The following is a 24,508-nucleotide window of genomic DNA, read 5'->3' as shown; positions in this document are numbered from 1 at the left end:
AGGCGCCCCGGGGCGTGACTGTTTCAGACTCCGCTGCGACACAAGCGCCACTCGCGCCGCTCCCGAGCTGCTTTTCGCGCTCCCGTTTCATTTGGGTGCATGGAAGCAGACGACCAGCGCCCGGGTGCTTGAGATTTTCCGTGACGTACTTCCTGTTCAGCGCCCGCAGGACTACCTTCGAAGTGTGGGCTCGGAAGCAACGTACGGACTTTCTATGTTGCCCAACTCCCCGATTTCAGTGAACTGTAATAATTTTAAAACTGCTATCATGACAACTTCCACACGGATATCGGCGGTTATTCGCGGGAAATGCAGTGCTTTAATGCAAACACCTTCACGCCATGCAGTCATCTTCACAGTAAATAGCCCCTATGGTGTCTGCTACAAATTCCCATATTTTTAATTCCTTTCGCTGTTGTACAAGGAAACGTCTTCACAACCGCCGTCGTCTCTTCTAACGTTGCTATAGGTTCAAGATAAGCCACCCCGTGTCTTCCGTCTCTGCACTGCATGGGCAGACAACAGGGAGTGGCATCTGCGAGCGAGCAGTGTAGGGCTCCAAAGCTGCTGTTCGCTGTTTAGTGGCCGCTCCGGGTGTCTCATACTTCCGATTTGAGTGCGCCAAAAGAGGAGCGCCTGCTTAACGTACCCATTGTCGCACGGGTGTCCGAAGCTATAAAGCCAAGAAGCCGGATAATTTTCGAGAACATGGCTTGCACTTGCCCTGTTTTTAATGTCCTCCCCCACGGTTTTGTATGATACGCTACGTATCACTGCAGTATTCTGAGCGACTCGGCATTACAAATTTGGGGTCGTCACAGGCGTGACGCCTATACGTTGTGGGTGTCCCCGTATTGAAATTAACAATCTTCAACATTATCCAGCTTCACGGAACAGAGCTTTGATTGATTTATGGATGGATTGAAAAATGAAAAACTATGGAGATGCGAGTCCCGACAAAGTTGGGAGAGGCTGCTCCAGTACATGTAAACAGAAGAGACAGTAACAACAACGTCAAGCAAAAACAACAACAACAACAAAAAGAAAACTGAAAAAGCAGAACGAATGCAATGTCAGTGAAAAGTGCCCTGACAACAGTAGCTAGCACACAGGGGTTGAAGATGTTTTATTAGTACGACTATTATTATTGTTTTCGGGAAATAGAATCGGCTTTAATCCTACATCTAAGTTTACAAGTGTAGAGATTTCAGTCACGATCTCCTGTTTGAGTTTCTCAAGTAAGAATCCCTGGGAGTCTAGCAATTTGCATCCTTTGCTAAACGCACTTTATAACCGTCGTTTTCACGCTCTTCGTGTTTTCTAGTTCTGCAGTATTCGACGACAGAAACTATCTGAGCTAAAGGACAAACATGTCTCTCACGTGACAGAACCCCGTCGCCCCTTCTGCCAAGGGCCAATTTTGTCTTTCCCATCACCGTGTCACGGGGAAGAGAGAGGCCATGATTCGTGGGACCATCCAACGGACAGCTGGACGTCATGATCGAAAGGTCATGTTCACCTTTCTTCCCCCGGTTATTCTTGGAGAGCCGCTTATTTACTGCCCTCCTTACTGATAGCTTTCCCTCTGGGCTTCTGGATAAAAGCTTACTGCACGAAGCCTGCGACGCTTACGCGTGTTTCGATCGCAAAAACGTTCAACACGAACTGTTTTCTTTTATTTATTTATTCATCTCGTACGGTTTTGCCCCGAGGAGTGCTGCGTTTACACTTTTCAATTACGTTTCTTTCCTCAGACGGGACTTTTCTGTATAAAATGGTCACATGTTCAACAAGCATGTTTAAGGTGTTTCGAAATTAAAATTAAAATTGGCAACCTTCATTCAGTTGGCAGTTCATTGAGAAGCAATGAACTTATGCTGTCTGTGGTGTACACTAGAGTAATTCTAGTGCACACAGATGACGACCAAAGCAGGATCCGGCGAGCTAGCTCGTGCACACGTGAAAACGGCATCATTTCCTGTAGTTTGAGGCAACACAAGAAGATAGACGCACACTACGAGGTAGACGAGACAGACGCACCTGTCCATCTTCTTAGTGTTTGTCTGTCTTCCTGTGTTGCCTCAAACTCAGATGAAATTATGCTTTCTTCGCACAAATGAGGACAGATGTACAGACGAATACAGACATACCGCACAGATGTTGACATATTTCACCGCATAACTCGCTTCTTCCGACTGGTACCGTTTTCTGCCCTTTGATTGTAAAGAGAGAGAGAGAAAAAGAGCGTACACATATTATTTTTAACAAATCCTCAAACAAAACAAGGTCATTGTGGTTGGCTCTACACTTTTCCTACACACGGTTTCCTATGCCCTCCAGAGGCAGAACTTGACCCCCTGTCGCGGCTCTGGTTAAACATAATTTCGGATGATATCGTCCTGTGTCTTGATTGGGTGAAAATCATTTTCCTTTTTGGGACAAGCCTTTTTGGGACTTTGCATTCATGGTAACGGTCACAGACAGGCGCACGTCAGGCTCTCTCCTAATCACATAACGGTATTGCAGTTTGTGCTGTTGCTGGCCTTCTCTCTGAAGTAGTCTTTCACGAGTAGCCCTCAGTGCGCACCGTACAAAATCTGCACCGACTGTGCATCTCCTTCTTCTTTTTCTTTTTTTCTTCTTTGACGCGTTTCCATGGCCTCTACGTAGGCGCATTTTAACGGTCTCTCCTGCCGATACACATCAAGCATCTTTTCCAAGTGAACTCTGTTGTTAGTGGACTCTAAAAACAGAACTTCACAGCAGCCTGTGCCAACCGTTGGGAGTAATGATACTGCTACCGCTTTTGATTTCAGGAGAATGCGGGGCGTACGCCCTTTTATTGAAACTGAACATACGTCAAAATTGCAACAATAAGGCGTATGTCTCCATTTTGAACAACGATATTATTCTGAGTGTCGGTGGATTTTGAGCATGCAATTCGATGAAGTTGTGCGCGCACGACGCTGTAGCAGCTGCTCCGCTGTCCATTTTATCAGCACATGCTGGCGTCCGTTGGTGTTGCAGCTACTCGAAGAGCATCATTGTGGGTCGCAGCGTGTTGGCGGCACTTTTGAACCCCATGGGCGATGGCGGCGCTGCGAATGCAAGCCGAAATAAGAAGAGCCAACAGGAGCATCGTAAATCAGCCGTTAGTCTCTCGGGACAAACCTCCGGTCGAAGGCTGTGACGTGGCCATAAACAGCACCTGTGCTGCAGGCTGCACTGTCAGACCCCCATTTTGGGTCGCAGCCTCCTTTCGAATTACGCAAGTTCGTTTCCAAAAACGAATGGCTGTGAGAATGGTATGAAATGTACTCCACAACTACCAACGGCGGAATGTAAAATTATTTCAGTTTGTTCCGTCCCATAGAAGTCTAAGTTTACCATGATACGGGCGCCGGTTGCGAGCAATATGCTTCATGACGACATTGGTTGGCATGATGTCTTGTGGAACGAACAACAACTTTATTTAAATCGTGATTAGCGGGGAACGATATCTACGTTATTACCACAAAGGTGCGAGTTCGTTGCAGCTGAATCTTTGCGATACCCTGCGCGCCTTGCAAACTTTCCGAGCAGTAAAGAGAAGTGCGTTCCTATCATTATGCTAAAATGTATTTAAGGTACCGTAATTAAAGCAGCAGACAGGCAGTTGGCGGCGTAGTTTGTAAACCCAGCACAACAAGTTACAAATGTGACAGAGAACGTTTAATATTTTTAATTTGTTAACACAATTGAGGTTAAACGCCTACGTGTGACGTCTGGTGAGAAATAATCACCAATTCATCGAGCACCAGTGATCCGTCTTCCTGGCAGACTTGCTGGTCCTGATGGCTGCGTAGCCGACACGTAGCCAACTCCTTTCGTTTTAGACCCAGTATTGTCCACACGCAATGTAGTTGTTCGTCGTGCTTGACGATTAATCCGCAGTTGGTGTCCACTTCGACACTAGTGTTGCACTTAACGACAAATTTTCTGAAAAACTATGAGCGCAATTGGGATGATCACTGTGACGTAAGAGTATACTGAGGGCTGTTGCTACCGAATACATAAATATTCCGAAACTGCACCGCAACTGTTTTTCGGTACCTTTAACCAGCATATCACATACTTGCTCTAGTACCTGTATTTGAGAGGGTTTGCCTTGCCTTCTCCAGTGCCAGAGCTCACGGTTCAAGAGGTGTAAATCGCTCTGGGGAAGTCCATGCATGCTACTTCTTCACTCCTTTTACGTATGCCTATTCTCAACGATGCACAAAAGTGATATGGGAGCATTTAGTAAAGAATGCGAGTGTCAGAATCGCCCTATTTATGGCAGCACGTCACCAATGACGATGCACGACTTGAGGATCCACAGTAGAAAAAGCGCGCACGTGCTTCCGTCTACTCGAACCCGGCTTATTGCACCTAGGAAAGCCGGTAATCACGCACCCATCCCACATCTTAAGAGTGAAGCATTGCTATAACCGACATTGTTATAAGCAGCAAAATGGCAGCTCTCGTTAACATTTCCTTTGATGTCCTCTGACCTGCAATTTTCTTCTGGCGATATCCAACTTGCAATCGATGAAAGGCGAGCAGGTTGCTGGACCAGCTCCCATATCCCATAAGTTAACGCATAATGCGACTACCTTCTGATGCAGCCTTCTTTTTCTGTTGGCAAGATTGTAAACGGAAGATCTGTTTCATTTATGCTGCATAACGCATCGGGAAAGGGACTATACTTACACTTGACTGGCGATTATCGCGATTTCCTGCGACTAACCGCGAAAACGAACACTTGCTAGCGAAAAAAAAACGAAGAGGAAACTGACAGCCGTGATGGCACGCGGCAGAAGCAAAGCATTGCGCGCAGTGATGGGGGAAGGAGGAAGAGAGCGCGGTCCCGACTGGCCACGCTGCTGCACCAGCACATTTATCACACTAGGGTATATCTGAAGGAAAAATATCATAGGGTCATGCGCCCTGCTTAAGGCCCATTTCACTCTAGCGTTTTTCTCGTCCGTTTACTTTCAAAAATAGAACCTAAGGCCAATCGAGCCCCGTAGGTTCCAATGAATCCGTTTTGTCTCCGTGAAAAACACGGACGAAAAATACGTTAGTGTGAAACCGGCCTTACCTTCAATAACTGAAGGTCTAAAGACTGGTTCACACGGCTGGGTTTATGGTTGCGCTTACGGTGAACCGTCGCCATGGCAACAAAGCCCCTCTCTCCGCAAACTCAGTACGTATAGGGGACGTGCGCTTCTCCAGGCGACGCTTCGAACACTGTGGCGACAGCGCCAAAGTGGAAGAATTCTAACTGTCCGATCGCTCCCTGCATCGCCTTTTCTTCCCTACCGACTTCACTGCCATTCAGTAAAAAACAGAAATGTGGACGATTCTTGCGAACAAAGCATGGCCGCTCCATGTTCGTGAGCGTTCGTTTGTGAAGCTACATGAGTGCTTAGCGCCTTCTTTCTCCGCTCCGAAACTTTACTGCACGGTCCCTATAGGGCTGTTGCAGCGAATTTTGCACAGCGCCATTTCGGACCCAAGCGGCCACGGATCCAACAGTAGGTATTTCATCAGCGGGTTCTGCATGATGTTTAATGCGTTATGGCGACAAGAAAAGCTACAAAACCTGTAGGAAACCCACAGAAAAAGTGGTGAATATTGTCAAGTGCAAACAACTCGAAACCACGTATTTGAAAGTGCCGCGTCGTCCGCTAAACTACAGCGCGTTGCATATTTTGGGGCGCTGATGTTGCTGCTCGCTTGCGCCACCTGGCCCCAGAACCAGGTCTTACGGTTGGAACGGAAGGTGTAAAGACAACTTCAACTTTCTCGACGCAAGCTCTGCAAACGCGAGCCAACTGCCCAATAGGAGGACAGGATATAGCGCATGCGCACGGTGTGCGCAGGCGAGCACAAGATAGCTGTGGCGTTTCTCTTTTGTCCCTATAGGGGGTGCGTTGTGAACGGCGCTCGTAACGCTACAACGCAATGATGTGAACTACGAGACTACGAGAGCGGCAACGTGAACCCATTCCGCCATGGAAAGCACGTAAACGCAAGCGCAAAACGCAGCAGCTTTAACCCGCCTTAAAGTAGCACAGAAATCATTTTTAACACCCTGTTTTCTTCCTATAAAACTGTTAAGTAGGCCAGTAAGATGCACCATGCGAAGAAATTCACACCACGGAGTCATAATTATCGCAGAAATTGAATTTAAAGTACGCCGCAAAAAGCGACCGTGCGCACCAGCGGTGAAGAGCAGTACCAGCCTGTGATCTGCCTGGAACCTCGCGCTGACGCTATAAGGGGAACGCTCCCTGATTGGTCTAGAGACATGCTGTCTGCTACTCCTCTGTCGTCTGCTACTCGGCTGTTCGGGTCTCTGGAAAATCCTTTCTCCTGGCTCGGTAATGATTCGGCCGCTCCTTCTATCCCCAATTCTCCAGGAGAACTGGCAAAACTAGTTTACCGCGGCAAAGGGACAAGGCACTGACCCCCCCTGACCGGCAAACGAGAACGAGTTCTCCTTATAACGTCATCGGTGACGTGGCATCATACCTTCTCATCCGCGTAATACCCGGAGCGGCGAGTTAAGGGTGAAGGCGCGGACCCATGTTTATGTGAGTTTATTTTTCTTTTTTTTTTCTGGTAAACAAATTGCACATATCAAAACTTTTAGCGTCATTCACGTCTAAATCTGAATTTTTTTTTTTTTTTTTGAAGGCCCTCTGTACTCGTTTAAGCTGCCTCGAATATACGTATGAAAATTTACCCTTTCGACGATGCTGCGGGAATATTTAAATATGGTTTTATCGGCAAAGTTTTTGGCACGTGGTGAAGGCCGTTTACCGTTAGTTTCCTAAAGGTGCATGGAAGGTACCTCGAAGAAGAATGCGGGCAGCGGCGGCGTTCCCTCTCAGCTGCTCCTGTGACGTCGGATCATACGAGCATTATTGGCTGCCGAAAATTGTCCGCGACAGCTAAGGAGCAAGGTCGACTACTCTGTGTCAGACACGGGACCTGCGAGAGTTAAATACAACCTCAAAACGAGAAACAGAGCAAAAAAAAAAAAAATAAAGAAGAAGAAGGAGGAGAAGGAGACGGCGCGCGCTTCACTACTGGACGGAAACATGACGTCACTTACTGGCGGCCAAGGGATGCTCCTTTCTGACCCACTAGATTTAAAGCTCTCTTGCGCACCAGGACTGCGCGCTGCACTCTCTTGAAATAACTCGGCAAGGTACTGACGCCGGATTCGAACATAGACCCTCCTGATTTCCGATCAGGGATGCAACCCATTACACTGCCCGCATCATCGTCCTTATGGGGCTGGCCTCGGCAAATTCTCATTCCTGGCACACAGTTCCTGATAACCACTCTCCTGTATCGTTGCATTGTCATAACCTTCCAAAGTGCCAGTGCCAGACTTACGTTCATCTCCTCTTCCTTAACGTTTCCTCCGCATTCTTTTTGCTCAATCCTTTCTCGGAACCCTCCATCAAGAGTACTGTCAAACAACTGTCAACGGGTCGAGGGTTACTCCTCATCGCTACAAAAGTAACGTAATCCGTTAAATCAGCCGGTTAAGATGGCAACATTGAACTGCGCGCATGTGTCGAAAATGCCTGACGTTAAACTGAAGAGGGGGACGCTATTTTGAAACGTCGAGGGAGAGCCGATCGCCCCGAACTCAGATCGCGTCGTCCCTGCGCCCTCAGAACTTGACGCAGAAGCCGTCAACGAAAAAAGTAAATAACCTGGCAGATGAGCGAAGGCGCGGCGGTACTTCCTGGCTCGGCCCGACGCTGCCGTCGGGCTAACCACTACGGCATCGATCGCTGCTTCGAGCGTTTTTTTACGTCCCAGTGACATGCATCGTGGGGCAAAGTTTTTGTGCGTGGTCAGTAGCTACGTTGGAGCGATGTACGCTGGATGTACGACTCACGGTGATGATGGCTCGCCACGCCTTTAACGGGACGATGCAAGGTAAGCTGGTGACGCTCCGATTGCATGCGAAGGCAATGACAGCAGCCGTTTGGAAGCGGGACTATTCTTCGAGTTTGAGTGTCGCTATGAATCTCTCTCCCCTTTGTGCTCGAAATAGCGTTGTTCCTCTCTCCAGACATCGGGAAAAACGAGGACTCACTCTGGGTGTCACACCTACTGGGCTTAGCGCATGCACGAACAAAAGAAGCATCGGGGACAAGTATTTTTGATGCCATAGAGAAATGCGTTACCGATAGCATAACATGAGGACCGCAGGTGCATAGTACTTTCGGTTCGCTTTGATTCGTGCTTTTGAACACGTGCATACGTGCGTACTTCTTGCAAACATGCTTGTCCGCTCCGTCATTACCTGCTCTAGAACTGCTCTGGACATAGGTAACACGTTGAGGAAACCCACAAGTACTTTCAATCAGGCTCTAATTTTGCAGTAATGCCTTCTAGCATTAATCCTAGACTTGTGGAGCTCGTCCATTCACTCACCGCTGTTTATTACAGTACAGTCATTGTTGCTTATGCGAAGAACAAAACAAGGAAAAGCATCTCAGCAACAACGGAAGCAGTAATGATAATAAAAGTTTGTCTGCCGTGGGGATTAGCTAAAGTGAACATCTGTCCTTCTTGATAGCTAATAATATCAACACACCGCAGATGTTTCAAAATACTCCTTCATATCACTAGAAACCGATAAACGTGAGGTAGGCTGCTAATACTCAGTCCACTGAATCGAGACATATAGGTGTGCACGAGAAGCACGCTATCCCGTTTTGCAAGAGCCGTGAAAGCTTTGTTACTGCGTACGTAATCGCTTTGCGTACGCGGATAAATAGGGGATGCACTTCCCGCATGCGCGTGCACAATGTGAACACGATATTTCCTTGCGTACGCAAGCGGATTGCGTCCACTACAACTAAAACCCTCTATTGTGTTATTTCTACCGTTGAAATCTGCCCATTTAGCATTTCATCGCTTCTAGACAAACAAAAACCGCACAAACGAAATATTCGCGTGCACTTTGTGTGACCACTCATGGGCCGAAGAGTAGTTCGATTGCATCTTTGTATTTGTGCGGGCCATTCGGGGTTAAATTAGAAAGCGTGTTGACGCCTGCATGCAAATTGGTCCCGTCGACTCTCTCGTTGGTGAGGAAGTGGCACGATGTTGACGTCAGCCGACGCAGCGGAAAAGCGAACGAAAAAAAGCGAGAGGAGAGACCCGTAAAGATGACAGAAATGACTCCCGGAATATTAGCATACAAGCCCGTCTCCCAGTTTCTGTTTTGGACCGCGGCGGGAAAAATTGGCATCGGGGCCAGAAAGTCTCGTCTGAGAGAGCGCACTGTACTTTGCGTCCGTCTGTCATTCGCGGCGATCTGCTTTCTGTTTTTGTCGGTTAAAAGGAAGCATCGGTCAAACGGAAGCCGCCTAAATGCCTATAGCATGCCCTACTATACCCTAGCATTGTACTTCATTGTTCTGAAGAGATAACTATCATAGCTGTATTTGCGACGTAACCATTTTCATTTCACGTCAGGTCATTTTGCTGCATAGTGATCATTGACTGGAAAGTTCTAATACGTTAAACAGATCATTAAATTGGTGCTAACGCTCTAAAAACAAAACTTCACCGCCGCTTATACTCGCGGAGGGGAAGGCGAGCGTGGATTGGCCCGATATGGTAGAAGTACTGTCGTTCTACCAGATTGGGTAGGAAATTCTACCTTTTGTTCTTTGAGTGTAATTGCCAAGCGGCCTCCTTCGGGCTGTCAGGACACGCCCTCACCCCTTTCACACACTATTCTACATGCTTTTCTCAAACACAGACACATAGACGTACTATTTTATACTTGTGTGCTAGGACGTAGCTACAGTAACGTCACCCTTCACACACCTTCACACCTCCTCATATGCGCAATGACGCAATATTGGCTGATATTGCTATACGTGCAATTGCAGCGCTCACTTTTTCAGAATAATTTTGAAACAGTGAGCGCTGCCATTGCACGTATAGCAACACTTTCGTTCATGTTATACGGCTCAGTTGACAGCCAATGACGGGGTGGCCTGGGCTCGTGACGGACTCAGTACTGTTAGCCTTGACTACTAATCGTGCTTGTTTGATAACAATTGAATATGTTGCATGCCGGTTGTAGAGCTGTGTGTGTTGTGAACCGTTTGTTCTCTGGGCACGTGGCTATTGGGATTGTACGCCTTAAAGAAATGAATGAATCAATCGGGGATTATATACGCTCAACATATTCTACTTCTCACAAGATTGGATTAGAGAACTTTTTCAAAATAAGCATCACCAGTTGCTGCCACAGCTACACTTATTCGCTTGTGGACCACGTTGGCGGGGCCAGACGACGTTGCTCAATGTAGTGGCGCCACCTGTCGGAGGCTGTGTTTGTCCAGCGATGTGGTCCCAGCTATGCGATATATTTCCTCATGGAATCAGCCAAGGTGGCAAACGGCAACAATTCAGTTTTGTTTTGTTGTTGTTTTTTTTTTTGGGGGGGGGGAGGGGATTTATGTTAGGAGTAGCAGAACGTGTCAGGAGACGAGTTCAATTTCTCCTCTTTTTTCTTCTTCTTACAAACAATTCACAATGGGATCCATCGATTCCTTCTTTCTTTTTCTTCGTTCACAGACCGTGGGTGGGATGAACCACGCGCCTGATACTTTCCACCTCATTGAATACCTCGTACATCCGTGTCCGTCCCTTTTCGTCAAGTTAACTTCATGCTGTAAATGCAGTTCCCCGCTGCGAGGCATGCACTGGGCGACTAGGTTCAACGACCCATTACATCCAATATGCCGTAAATCCATTGGTGAACGTAACGGCGCGTTGGATGTGATTTATTTATTTTCACATACTGCAGCGTTATTAAGACTATGGCAGGAATGGGCTGGCGTTAGACCAAAAATGATCTAGGTCAAGATCCGTAGTGGATCCGGGTAATCTATTCCATTGGTCAGTCGTACGTGAAAAAAACAAAAACAAAAAACAAAATTTGAACACATCAATTCGAGAACCAGGTGAAACAATGTTCAAGTGGTGTGCATTACGTAGAGAAGAAGGTTGAAAAAATTTAACGTACATGTCCCATAGAATATAAATTTTTGAATTGACAATCAGATATAGGTACTTGAGTCCATCAAGAGCACGCCTCTGTCGAAGGGGCTGCAGATCCAGAAGTTCAAGAGCGGACGACGGAGACAAGTCACTATCATATCCGTTCAATATAAACCTGGTTGCTTTGTTTCGGACGGCGTCAATTAAGGCTATGTCTTTATGTCTTTCTTCGTAAAGGAGTCCCTACTATTCAGCCCTATTCAGGCTACGTCTTATACACTCGAGTTTCTGAAGAGCCTTAGCGGATATACGACTTATATGTTCATTCCGTTTGAAGTTAGAAGAAAAGTGAACCCCTAAGTATTTGTAACCGTTAACGCGATCTAGCAAGTTTCCGTTAACAGTGTACGAAAAGACAAATTGGTTTTTCTGGTTGCTAAATCACACCACTGCACATTTCGAGAAGTTGATATCCAATTGCCATGTCTTGCACCGCTCACAAAACTTTTTGAGCGAATCGTTAAGAGCGATCTGATGGTCTTGACAGAGTACTCGGGCATACAAGACGCAGTCATCCGCGTACAACCGTATTTCGTGAGAGAAAACTTCATTGTGATAAATATAATAATGCCCTTTTAGGGCCTTTGGGTTATGAATAAATAAAATTAAATGAAATGAAATATGACGAAGAGCAGTGGCCCTAAAACTGACCCCTGTGGGACTCCTGACAATGTCGCACTCCTGAGAGAACTCGCTTTTATAGGAAACAAAATGAGTGCGCCAAGGTAATTTTCAATCCAGAAAACAAAATTTTTTTTCATTATTTATAACTGCGTGCAGTTTCGGAAGTAGTTTAGCATAGCAAACCTTGTCGAACAACAACAACAACTTTATTAAGGTCTGTAAAAATAGCATCGACCTGGGCTCGATCATTAAGTGCCGAAGCTAGGTAGTGAGTGAATTCAACAGTTGGGTAGTGGTTGAAAAGCCTCCACGGAAGCCAGGCTGTCGAGGGGTAATAAGCGCGTTGGAATCAAGGTATTCAACGATATGTTTGAATAATATATGCTCAAGAATTTGACAGAATGTTGGCGTAAGCGATATTGGCCTATAGTGACCTTGATGGCTCGTTGAATGAAACGGCACTGTATGGACAGTGCTGAAAGTAACTCCGTCGGAACTGACGCCGTCCTGGAAGTAACTTGATTTACCAAGTAACTTCCCGCTGCTTGACTGAGACAAACTGAGAGGTTTGTTGCGATTCAAACGAAACCGTTTCAAGTTCGGAATATTTATACTTCTAAATATTGACAAAACGAAACACACTTCAACTTCGCAATATTGATGCCATTAACCAAATGGTACTGACAGTGATTTACAATATAGAACTCTAAAAGGCATTGAAGAAGAGGCGTGCTTGTTTCTCTGTCTTTCGTTTTTCTTTTCTTTCTCTCTTTTTTTTTTTTTTTTTTTGAGTTGTCGAACGCGTCGAGGGCTCTCTCCAAACACTTTTATCGGGTGTCTGTTAGTCATGCACAGTCACCAGGCTCCTAGTCAAGATGTTCCCAGCCCTGCATTTCCAATTCCGATGTCCTCTGTTTTATTATAATTTTACTGATTCCGCTACTTCCTCCATGTATGCGTAACCGTCATGATATCCTAAGTTATTAAAGGCATTTCTTCAGTTGTTACATATATGGCAAAAGGCAGACATTCATGAGCCACTGAAGGTATGTAACAGCATCTTCATGACGATTCGGGCTGTACATGAGGTGGCTGCAGCAAGCACGGGAGCGACGAGCATGGTACCAGCATTACAACCGTTCTCTGGCGTCCATATATTTTAACCTCAAAATCAATTTTATTCCGATAGCACTAGTGGGCTCACTCCTCAGAAGTTCCTGCTAGTCTCTGCGCCGAAAACTCCGCTCGGACGATAGATGGCGCCACGGGAACCTGGGTCGCAGACAAGTCTATATGACTCTTCCCCTTTCCCCGTACACAGCTTGTTGGCGGCTAGGAGTGCGTAGTAAAGCAAAGCACCGGGCGTGTCTGCTAGATTGGGTTATCAAAGGCAGCTACGGCCATTGGAATGCTACGTTATATAACATGCATGTTGCAAGCGGGAGTGCCAAGTCGGGAGAGCGACGTCATGCTTCGTCGTGGCGTGGGCCTGCAGACATGAACAGTCGGACGTTCTCGGACTTTCCATGTTGGTGGCATTTGTCTACGCGTTACAGTAAATCCATTTGTCCTGTCGTCATCCTCATGGGGTTCATGTGAACGCTTCAGATCAGTTGCCCTCGAAATACACAGCAAAAAAACACACACAAAAAAAACGTGTGCATCATTCAATCGAGATGTTTGCTACCGGCAACGGCACGACAATCGACTAAGAGGTTGACTGTAAACTTGACACGCTAAAACGTACCGATTCTGTAAATCATATCAGAAGTAGTATGCAATAGTATTACTCCGGTACGAGCACAGAGGTCCTCCTGGCCGCTGTGAGAACAAAAAAAAAAAAAAAAGACAGAAAGAAAGCTTCAGTAGCCGCATGGCGTTCGCGGGTACTGCGCAGGAAGTTCGTTTATGGCACTCAAAAGGATATGCAGGCGGAAGCTGCACGGTTGCCGTGTTGTGCAACCTTCAAAACTCCGGACTCGTGGTTCCTTCACTTTCACACTGAGCAAGTACGTTGCGAGGTGGTTATGTGTACTACTTAAAGGTGGTGTCGTGAGGAATCCCGAATTCTAAAGTTAATGTGGTATCCACTCGGAGATGCCTTCCAATAAGAAAACACCCCAAAAGTTTCCCAAAATTCGTTCGTGTTCTTTTTTTCAATTTTATTTTTTCGTAAAACAACAAAAACATCGAATTCGAAACCAACTGGCGGTTTCCGGTTGAAACAGCCCTTCCCTGTTTCGCGTCTTCCGGTGACGTAACTGGCATTGCCGGCGAGATTCCCAATCGTTCAGCCGTCGGCGTCGCCAGGCTAGTTACAATTAGATACTGCCGAAAACATGAACGGAGGTGTTTCTAGCGACTGTTCGGCAGCTGATTGCCAGTCGGAAGATCGCATTTTATGACGGACAGCCTGCCTTCATAACCGACTCCAGTGACGTCGGACCGCGCACTCTTGTCTGAATTCAGCCTGGAGCGCACAGCCGGCTGCAAAATCCGATTAAATTCATTTTCTAATGTTTTCGACTGTTTCGCAATTGTATATTCCGGTTACATCTATTTCATTCATGTACCCACTATTCCGATCGCACCTTCAGTTCAACTGCGTTTTTTGTCCGGACACCACCTTTAATTTACTCACGGTGCGACCAAAAATTTTTTTTTTACGCCAAACCCCACAGCGCGTTATGTTCTCTAGCTTTACATCGTAACTCATTCTAGTTGTGCTCCTATACATTTGACCCATATCTGCAAATAATTACGCGAAATTTAAAATTATCACCGCACTTTCTTAGAAGTTCAACGATTGCTACCTCATTACTCCTTGTTTCACCAGCAGGGAGAGCGCTATTCTTTATTTTTTGAATTACGTGTTGGTATTGTGTAGCGTACACGATGCGGGATGAAGACGCAAGCACATGGAAGAGGAGGCCTGTCTTGTGTTCTTTCTTGCGCTCCTGTCTTCACCCTGCGCATCTCGTCAGCTATAGAAACAAAAGCCAGGCTACCAACACTGGGCTTCGGTATGCCGAATCTTTACCATAATACGGAGCCGCACAAGGCGCTCGGCTTGATTTTGATAATGAGACAGCAAAAAGATGAATGATGATTTATGGTAACGGAAACTTAAAAAAAAAAAATTTGTTCGGGACTGCTCAGGGCAAGCCCTGTAATACAGTCCCTAAAGCAATCAAATATTCAAACACTAATGTCAAATGGACAACAACAATGCTAACTAAGCTAATGCTAAACAAAGTAAATATTACAGAAAACTCAATAAATACACAAACATAATACGTAACATTGCAGAAGGTAAACAGGGTTAAGGACCATATATGTTGTGTGAGTACGACTGAATGGAAGGGTAAGCGTAAGCCATCTTTTACACGTACGTAGATTTTGGATACATCTTAATTCAACCGGCAATCATTTCCAGAAGTTAGAACCATAATGAACGAGGGAGAAACGTCTCAAAGGATGTAATGTACATACTATAGCATTGTTTCTAAGATTGTATGGGACGGCACGGCAAATTCAAACGTCTACAGTCACGTCCAACCTTAGAACAGCGCATCGGGTGAGCCCTATATTTTCCTGCCACATTCAACTTTTAAAAATAACTCTTCTTAGCCACCCATATGGTCCTCAGGAATATGTGCAACCCCTCTTTCTGACGGTGGTTAAATGTAAGGAGCAAAGGACGCACCGCCAATCGTACAACATAGGGCGAAACATCTTCAACGTCAATACGCGTAGTACGATACACATCCAAGATACTCTGAATGTAAAAGAATTCTGGTTATTCGCGTGTAGAATGTATAGTCCCATTGTACGCAAATCCACATTCACTGTCCCTCTTTGGATATAATGGCTCGTTGGACGTAGTGACCTATGAATTTGTCGGCCAAAAGTGGATGAAAGCAGGGTTTAGAGTTTGAACCCAACAGCATTTTAGACTTAAAGCATGGCGGAAGATCTTTCTCGTGTTTCGACGTACCAGCACGTTGTACGAGTATTAATGGCACGTTGGACGTTGACCACTACCATGACATGGAATCCCGCTGCGAGACATTTCAGTGCTCAATTCCCTATCTTCAACGTTCGCTCATCCTGTGATATACACGGTGTCTGTGCATGACTCTCACACGAAACGTGAAGCTCGTTAATGAAGCGACGATGTGATGGAGCATTCCTGACACCGAAGAACGGAGACAAGCGCTGTCTGGTGTTTTGTTTTCCAAATGGGCGCTCGAATACTGAGGCTCCCATTGTGTTCATCAGCTTCCCCTCTCCTTCAATGGGTTCGCCGAACCTCGTTACTAAAGGGAATTCCACTGACTTCTTTGGCTCCGTGAAAGGACACTCGTTTAGCGAAGCGGTTGAGGATGGTCTATAGGCTGCCGACAGATTGTACTAAAGAGGTTCTCGTGCATCCGAACTTTTTTAGATGGTTTCAGTGGGCAAGAGGGCATTAGTGGTGCACGGAACAATTTAATTAGCTTTCTGCTTGACGTTTATGCGACATCCTTTGGTGAGGCTATCTTGGATCGCGCTTCAATTGCTTCCCTGGTTGGTGGAGTGCTATTGTTAAGCGGTCTGCCGGCCAATATCTTCTTCTGCTATAGCTTAATAGTATTCATTGACTTTTCGAATTTACCGCTCTATAAATGCTCTGTGGGAGCCAGCTTTCAAATTACTATGTCCTTATTGCATGTCTGTTACGTGAATGCCACAACTTCCCCATGTTCTACACTCTTAAAATCGAACCTGACCACGTAACTCGCTGAAGGTCATCCATTGCATCGAATGATACCGTTGTCACTGCCGAACTGGGATTAAGTGCCCAGCACGTATCTTTTTGTGACAGTTAGCGTAACTTAACGCGCGTCACAAAAAGGCGCACGCCTTCAGTTTTCAACAAATCGAGAGAGAAAACGATGTCATTTGAGACGATGTTCCTATAGCCAAGATAACCAACATGGTCCTAGCCATAACTGCCCCTAGTCAACCATCAATCCCCAACACGCTATATCCCATGATTTAACACATACACACAAAAACACAAAAAGCAGGAGGCGTACGCCTTTTTGTGACACTTGTGTACTTATACTAGTTGTCACAAGGCGTACGCCCAGCGCTTTCGACAAACCACACCCTTAAAAAAAAAAAGACTTCACCGCGTACTACGCTTCTAGCGAACCATAATCTCGAATGATATCGTTATCCGCCCTGATTTGTTGAAAACGGGAGGCGTACGCCTTTTTTTTGTCACACTTACGCTGTTCGTAATTGTCACTAAAAAGGCGTACGCCTCCCGTTTTCAACAAATCAAGGCAGATAACGATATCATTCGAGATTATGGTTGGCTGGAAGCGTGTTATGCGGTGAAGTTCATTTCTAAGAGTGGTGGTGGCACACACTCATAAAAAACACAACCTACCACATCACGTTGTCCTGTGTTCACACCGACTGACACTCATAGCCGTCAACATCATTTGCGTGTTGTGTTGCTTTTAAAGGATAGACGACTGGCTTGCTGTGGCGCACGCGGCGACACATCGTACACTCTTAAAAATGAACTTCACCACATAGCACGCTCCTAGCCAACCATCATCCCGAATGACAACGTTCTCGCCCTAGATTTGTTGAAAACGGGAGCTGGAGCCTATTCTGTGCCGTGCATAATGGCCACAAAATAGGCTCCGCCTCCCGTTTTCAACAAATCTAGGGCGAGAACGTTGTCATTCGGGATGATGGTTGGCTAGGAGCGCGCTATGTGGTGAAGTTCATTTTTAAGAGTGTAGTTCCACCGAAGTCGGCGAAACGGACTGATGTGTCTTGATTTTCTTCCACCGCATAACAGACTCCCAGTCAAGTCATCGTTCTCTCCCCTGACTTGTTGAAAACGGGATACGTGCGCCCTTTAATGACACTTATGCAGTTATGTTAATTGTCACAAAAAGGCGTAGGTCCCGTGGTTTCCACATATCGGGAGTGAAAACGGTATCATCCTATGCACTCTTAAAAATGAACTTCGCCGCATAGCACGCGCCTAGCAAACCATAATCTCGAATGATACTGTTATCTGCCCTGATTTGTTGTAAACGGGAGGCGTACGCCTCCCGTTTTCAGCAGGTAACGATATTTTTCAGCAGATAGCGTTCAGAGCAGATAACGATATTTCAGAACGACATATTCGTTTTTAAGGGTGTGCAATGGCTCGCATTCAGCGCGTTACGCGGAGAAGTTGTGCTTCAAGAGCGTAAACACATCAAGCACTTGAGTGTTATCTTTTTGTAACACTTGCAACCCATCGCAGACCAACATCATTTTGAGTGATGGTTGGCCTCGAGCATCTTATCCATTCAAGTCCCGCTCTTTAGAGTGTGCACCCTAAACTCAGAACGTCACCCAACACTCTCTAAAACAGAACTTCACCGCAGAGCACGCTCCTTGCCAACCAACTACCATCCCCAATGACGTCGTTCTGCCCTCTGATTTGTTAAAAACGGGAGGTGTATGCCTTTTTAGGACACCTTGCATTCGTGCCAATCGTCACTGAAAGGTTTGAAAACAATAGTACTAACGGCGTCATTTTGTGTTGTGGTTGGCCTTGAGTGTGTTCAGTGGTGAAGTTATAAGAGTGCACAGCGGGACGACTTACTTCTCTGTCTTCCTCAAGAGGGCGCGCCACGCTCGTAAAGTGAATCGGCTGCCTTCCTTCAATTCCGCTTGTGAGCACCACAAAGCGTTAAACGGTTAAATCGATGCTACTTTGTTGTGACACTATCGGCGTTTAAGGACAAGATGACTTTTCCAGATTACCAACTAGAAAAGAAAATTGTGATTTTCGAACGCTGGCAAGAAATTATGGCTATCTCGCCCACACTAGAAAAGAGATTGCGTTGATTAACGTGATCTGGTTCGCCATCCAAGATTGCATCTACGATCAACCATTCTGGATACTGCCAAGTACTTCATTATGCTGAAATGTTCACCCACGCGGCCTATCACGCCGAAAAATCCCAATCTGATGAAATGGTTCATTATGCTCCATACGCGTTTCATTATGTTCAATACTGTATGAATGGGGCGATTTTTTCCAAGACGGCGTTTCAAAAGGTAACTGCAAACTGACAATATTTCACAAAATGAATACACGAGGCATTTCAAACTCCCGTGCAGGGTGGACGCGTTTAGAGAAGTGAGTTGAGTTTGAATTTGATTATAGAAAGAAAAAAAAACGGAAGATATTGAATTCGTCACTGACGAATTCTGCTACTCCCACAAAGGAAATGAAATGAATGAAAGGAGAAAGAAAACAGAAAAGATGAAAAGGTAAAAATAGAAAGACATCACCCCTCCCAGTCACCGAACTGTACGTGCATATGCGTAGCTACATCCCCTAGAAGTGAGCTGAAGTGCAAGAAACTAACAGGAACGGGGAACTCGACGACACATGCCTAGAATGCGGTCCTAGAATACAGATTCCATCTCACTGCTCACTATGAAGTTGACAAGCGCTGACAACGCCGCACCTCTCTTCCCGAGTTCCCATACACTCAGCACCTTGACTATATCGAAGGTTCTATTGTCCAAGCGGTCTAGAGCAAACTTCAATGCAGCCCTTTGGGATGCATATCTTGTGCAGTGCATAACGATGTGTTCCGTGTTTTCCACAGAAGCACACACTGGATAGTTTGCTGAACTAGCCCTGCCGACTTTATGGAGAAACTGTTGACCATACGGAACGTTAAGGCGAAACCGATGCAAAAGTGTTTGTATAGGTCGCGGTATGCTGGACGGAACACGGAATTTCAGCTCCGGGTCAATCTGATGAAGCAAGGATGACCGCCGTAGAGAAGGTTTTGACACTGCTCAGTAGCTTGCACGGTGTGCTTAATCGGAAGGGCTGAAAAATGGTTGCCGTCAGCGAACATTCACCAGATTTTTGTGGAGGGTTTTAAACTTCGCGACACCCATAAAGAAAGGGCTGCTTCAACATAGTTGGGGATGCTTGCATTGGTGACGAATCCTGGGTTCATCACTATGATCTCAAAAGCAAATGGCAGGCTTCATAATAGCAGCACACATTTTTGAACCTCCCGCTGGAAAGGTTCTCCCCACACCATCTTGAGATATGAGAAGGTAGGGTAGTGTGTGAGGGTAGTCTTACACCACTATCAGAAAAATGGTGAATCAGTGAGTAATGCCTGAAACAGTGCTCCTGTGGAGGAGGAGATGAAGCCCGGGGTGGGGGTGCATTACGGGGTCGACGTAGAGACTGAAAAGGTTATCCTTCGGGAGAAGGATAGCGCACACCCTCACACAGCTGCTGCAGCTCCCTCTCCCTCCTACAACGCTGACCATTACTTCGTGTGATGATTATATTTTTGGACCAGTGATTTATCCATTGGGGGGTCATTATTACAGGTACGTCATAACAGGTTAATATATCATTACCTACATGTCTTGGCGTACACAGACCCGTCCTGCCGATGTATGAATAAGTGCCATACATATAGTACACCAACGGTAACCGGCAATATCGGTCGCTGCGGGTGCGTTCCAGATTTCCTAAAACGAAGCTAGATAAGATGGAACTTCAATGTAATGACGGAACAGGAAGTGCTTGTGGTGGTCCTAATCTACAATGTACGAAAATAAGTGTTTTAGTGTGCCCTTCATACTGCTCACACGTGATGAAATACACTGCCTCAGAAATAAAATAAGACATACCTCATTTTCAAATCCACACAACTCCTGAAAAGATTAAGTCGTTCTGTGAAAATGGATTATTATTGACAGCAGCCGCACAATCTGTGTCTTCATGTATTGCCCCGTGCGCCAGTCTCCGTGCTGTCCAGGGATGTGTGGCAACTGGCCTACACTGCTATTATTGTTGATAATTATTATGGGGCACATAATATTCCACTGAAAAACGATGCTCAAATTGGGGCCAGTCATGCGACGTAGTCCTCCGGTTCGTTCCTGCTAGAGTTGTGCCTAACTCGTTACAAGTAACTCGTTACTTGGTAACGGTTACTTTTTTTGGTAACGCAGTGACGATTCAGTTACTTTAAAAAAAATTTAATAGTAGCGGAATCAGTTACAAAAATTGGTAACTCGTTACTGACGTTACTCGTTCCTTTTCTTCAGCTCGGGGAAGCACATTTCGGCACTCCGCGCAATGCGTGGACCTGCGTGACCTATGACCCACCACGTGTGACTCAAAGTATTATTGCATTCGCTCGCTGGATGTGTTGTTGACGTTCTGAATCGTCTTAAACGAAGGCCCTTGTCTTTTCTCTTGTTTCCGTAATCTCCGACCATCACTCCTTCACAAGAATGGACACTAATTGTGCTATGGCTACAAGAAACGCGTGTCGACTTCTAGCCTTTTCTTGTCTTTGCTAAGCTTCTGAGCGCCCTAAGTTATCACGCAGCCCCTCGTTTGTTCTTGGGATCCGTTGGTGATCGGTGGCACGGAAACCGGTGTGTTTTCTTGTGTTTTCATAATCTCCGATCACCACCACTTCGAAAAGAAGGGAGAAGGTCCAGGCAAGCTGATATAAACTCATGGTAAGGGGCCGGGAGACACGGAACACTAAGGACGGACGACGAATTCTCAAACCAGGAGCCCAGTGACGACGACTTTGCCTTCACCAATCAACTGTCAAGCGGCGCTGCTGAAGACAAAGAACTTTCAAGGTTCATGGATCCCACAAAGGAGCACTATCCTTTGCCAAGAATGAAACAAGAGTTCCCTCGCATCCACGACCTCTTTCTCCGGTTGTTCACTACGGTACCTTGCAGCGCATCGGTGGAGCGACTGCTCAGCTCGCCAGCAGGTGTCTTCACACGAAAGAGAACGATGATCACTGGTGTAAATTTCGAGTACCAGCTTCTTCTGAAGTGCAATTTCTCAATAATAAAGAGTTGAAGGCATGTTTGTTGGCTCCTTTAACTATGCGACGGTAATGTAAAAGTAACTCGTTACCTGTGAGTAACGAGAACTCATTACTTTTGTATGTTGGTAACGAGTAACGTATTTAGTTCTTTTTTTCTGAAGTAACGGGTAACAGTATTTAGTTCCTTTTTTTTTGTAACGGGTACAAATCTGGTTCCTACAGTGTCCCGCGTAACCGTTTGGAGGATTGTTTCGGAGCACTTGTGAAGAGGTGATCGTCTTCCTCGATAGGAGTCCTGACCGGCGACGATAGAATGTCCCAGCGGGCACATGTTCGTCGCCTCACGCTAGGACGATGCCAGTAGAACTGCCTGCCAGACGCAGTGGCGCGCGGCAGCAGAGGCACGTCTTCACCGTCGTCGTCTGTGGCGGTAGCAGATACTCCGCCACAGGCGCGACAGCACCACAAAATGCTCGCAAAGTGGGATGTGCTGAGCCCTGCTTTTCCGCCGACCTACACACGACTTCGCACGCGTGTACCGCAGCGGTACAACAGCCAGACTAAGGTACTCCCCGGGTACTCGGGCATGCTGCGTAGACTTTTACGACGAAGTGAGTGGTCGCCCTGAAATAGTATCCGTCAACCAGTTGAATCCTGTTAACATCGAGACGAGGCCCTGTTGTGTTCATCGCAGCCGACTTCACCACCTCGCAAACCCTGACGGATCCCCAGCCGAAGATACGTGAGCCGCGTCCACCTTCCAGAGTCTTGCGCCACAACTTTTCACGTCGCCAGTCCATGCAGGCCGACCGCTCGTCTGCCCAACGATACCCACTCCCCCATCTTATCTCCTTCACCACGGTAGGAAGAAAAATCTGGTGTGCGTCGAATGGGAGTTGGAAAGCTGAAGTGCAAACCGGCAATGGCCAGTCAGCATGCTACGCGCCGTATTCAGAAATTAGTATTTTTCTGAAAAATAAGCTGGTCGGTAATCCCAGCAGGTATTGACTGCCCTAATATTTCTTCGCTGTCACAACTAGGCTACGTGCGGACGTTTCATTGACCTGCTCTGACAGTGCGGCTCACAGAACGCACATGCCATGCTGCGACCTGCCCGGTGTATTCACCACTTGCTCCACACTTTTCCCCATGGGTATCCTTTGGTGCCTTCTCTCTTTTGCTCCATGATACACGTTTATACGAGAATCGCGAGCGTCTTCCCTCCGTATCGCTGCCAGGCAATGAGAGCTCAGCTCGCTGAGTTGGCGCCAACACGTTTTACATGCCAACGGCTCTTTATACCTGAAAGCAAGACCCCTTCCGAATCCATCTCGTCAGGTACCACTTGGCAGCACTGTAGTGCGACACGTGACACGTTTGGGCGTAATGACACACTTTACCAGATTGGGAATGTTGACGTCCCGAACCATTTTGGTGTAATGGGACATCTGACCATATTGAAACTCTGGTCGAAATGGGGCGTTGCCTCATTGTGTGGTACGTGGACGTGATACGCAGTTTACACGGTACAATCTTCAGCCGCCCACCAGTTATGAGATGGACTGACTGGCTAAAAGAAGAATACGGAGAGATGGAAGCTGTGTGCCACTGCATATCTGCAGATGCTGTATACAAAATTCTGCTCCGCAAAACCCAGTAGAATGGGGGATCAACATGAAACGTATTCACGCCCATCACAGATTGTGTGACCGAGTTAGAGGTGACCATATACTCTACTTTGAGAGTTTCTAAAATATAATTGTTAGCGTTCTTTTTCTTTCTTTCTTTTTCTTTCTTTTCGAATCTGCACTCTTAAAACAGTGGTGGTAGGTCGCTTTCCACGCCGAGACTGGGAGGGGACACGGGTTCGAATCCTGTCACCGGCTGTGCTGTCTGAGGTTTTCCCTGGGCTTTCCAAAGACTTTGGAGACGAATGTCGGCACAGTTCCCCCTGAGGTCGGCTGAAGACGTACACTAACTCCCCTGTCCCCCACTCCGTCCTGCTGTCCTCTCTCAATCTGTCCACGTCTGTACGCCGCTCGTAGCCACAGTTGCTTCGCGGCGCTAACACGGAATTGAAAAAAAAAGTGGTGGTAGACGTGGGTCTGCTTGCCGCAGTCGGCCACGCTACACAGTGTGGGGGGGGGGGGGGGGGTGTCGAGGTAGCTTGCCGTTGTTGGCCGCACTCAAGTGGGCATCGTCACGACTATAGCCAAAAGAAAGGAAAAGAAGGTGGGAGAAAGGGGAGTTGAGGACTTCAAAGTGATGTAGAAGCACGCTACACAGTACTTCACCGCATAACGTGCTCCCGGCCAACCATCATCTCATATGACATTGAAGACATTATCCCATATGACATTGTTGAAGACGAGACCCGTACACATTTCTGTGACGCATTTGTTAATTGTAACAAAAAGGCGTGCGCTTTCCGCATGTCAGGAGTGACAACGTTTTCTGTGCAATGGTTGACCCTCAGCATGTCATGTGGTAAAGTTGTGTTTTGTTGTGTTGGAGAGACGGGTCCAGATGCTTCACAGAACTACCAGAAACCGCTGAAGGTGACGTCGCGAAACAAATCCCGTTGGCGACAAAAATACGTTAGAATTGTTTGACTGTAAATTTTACTCATTACCACAATTTTCATATCGTCGTGATTTCATTACTAGGTGATGTGATTTTTTCCTTTCTTCTTTTGTGAATAATTCTGGATTGTCGCTCTATAGCTGCTCGCATGCTCCTAGAATGCAGTGAAGCAGGTGGCGATCCATGCTGCTGACTTGCGGTGGGGCACGAAGACAAGGGTAATTTATCGTGATAGCTCGATATCTCGGTGA

The 24,508-nt window shown here is 46.5% G+C and overlaps 1 protein-coding gene across 4 annotated transcripts in view; it reads left to right on the top strand.

Annotated features, from left to right (window-relative positions):
* LOC135394281 (transcription factor SOX-5-like) overlaps nt 1-24,508 on the top strand; it is a 511,283-nt gene that overhangs the window by 239,939 nt on the left and 246,836 nt on the right. Inside the window, exon 1 of one of the 4 annotated variants that reach the window (XM_064624959.1) lies at nt 7,759-7,986. The exons of the other annotated variants lie outside the window; for them this stretch is intronic. The gene's annotated coding sequence lies outside the window, so the exon portion shown is untranslated. Of the gene's footprint in view, nt 1-7,758; nt 7,987-24,508 lie in introns of those variants that run through there. 4 annotated transcript variants of the gene reach the window in all.

Source organism: Ornithodoros turicata, chromosome 5 (genome assembly GCF_037126465.1).
Source record: "Ornithodoros turicata isolate Travis chromosome 5, ASM3712646v1, whole genome shotgun sequence".
Classification (NCBI taxonomy): domain Eukaryota; kingdom Metazoa; phylum Arthropoda; class Arachnida; order Ixodida; family Argasidae; genus Ornithodoros; species Ornithodoros turicata.
Note: the sequence above shows the minus strand (reverse complement) of the source record. Positions and strands in the feature narration are given on the sequence as shown.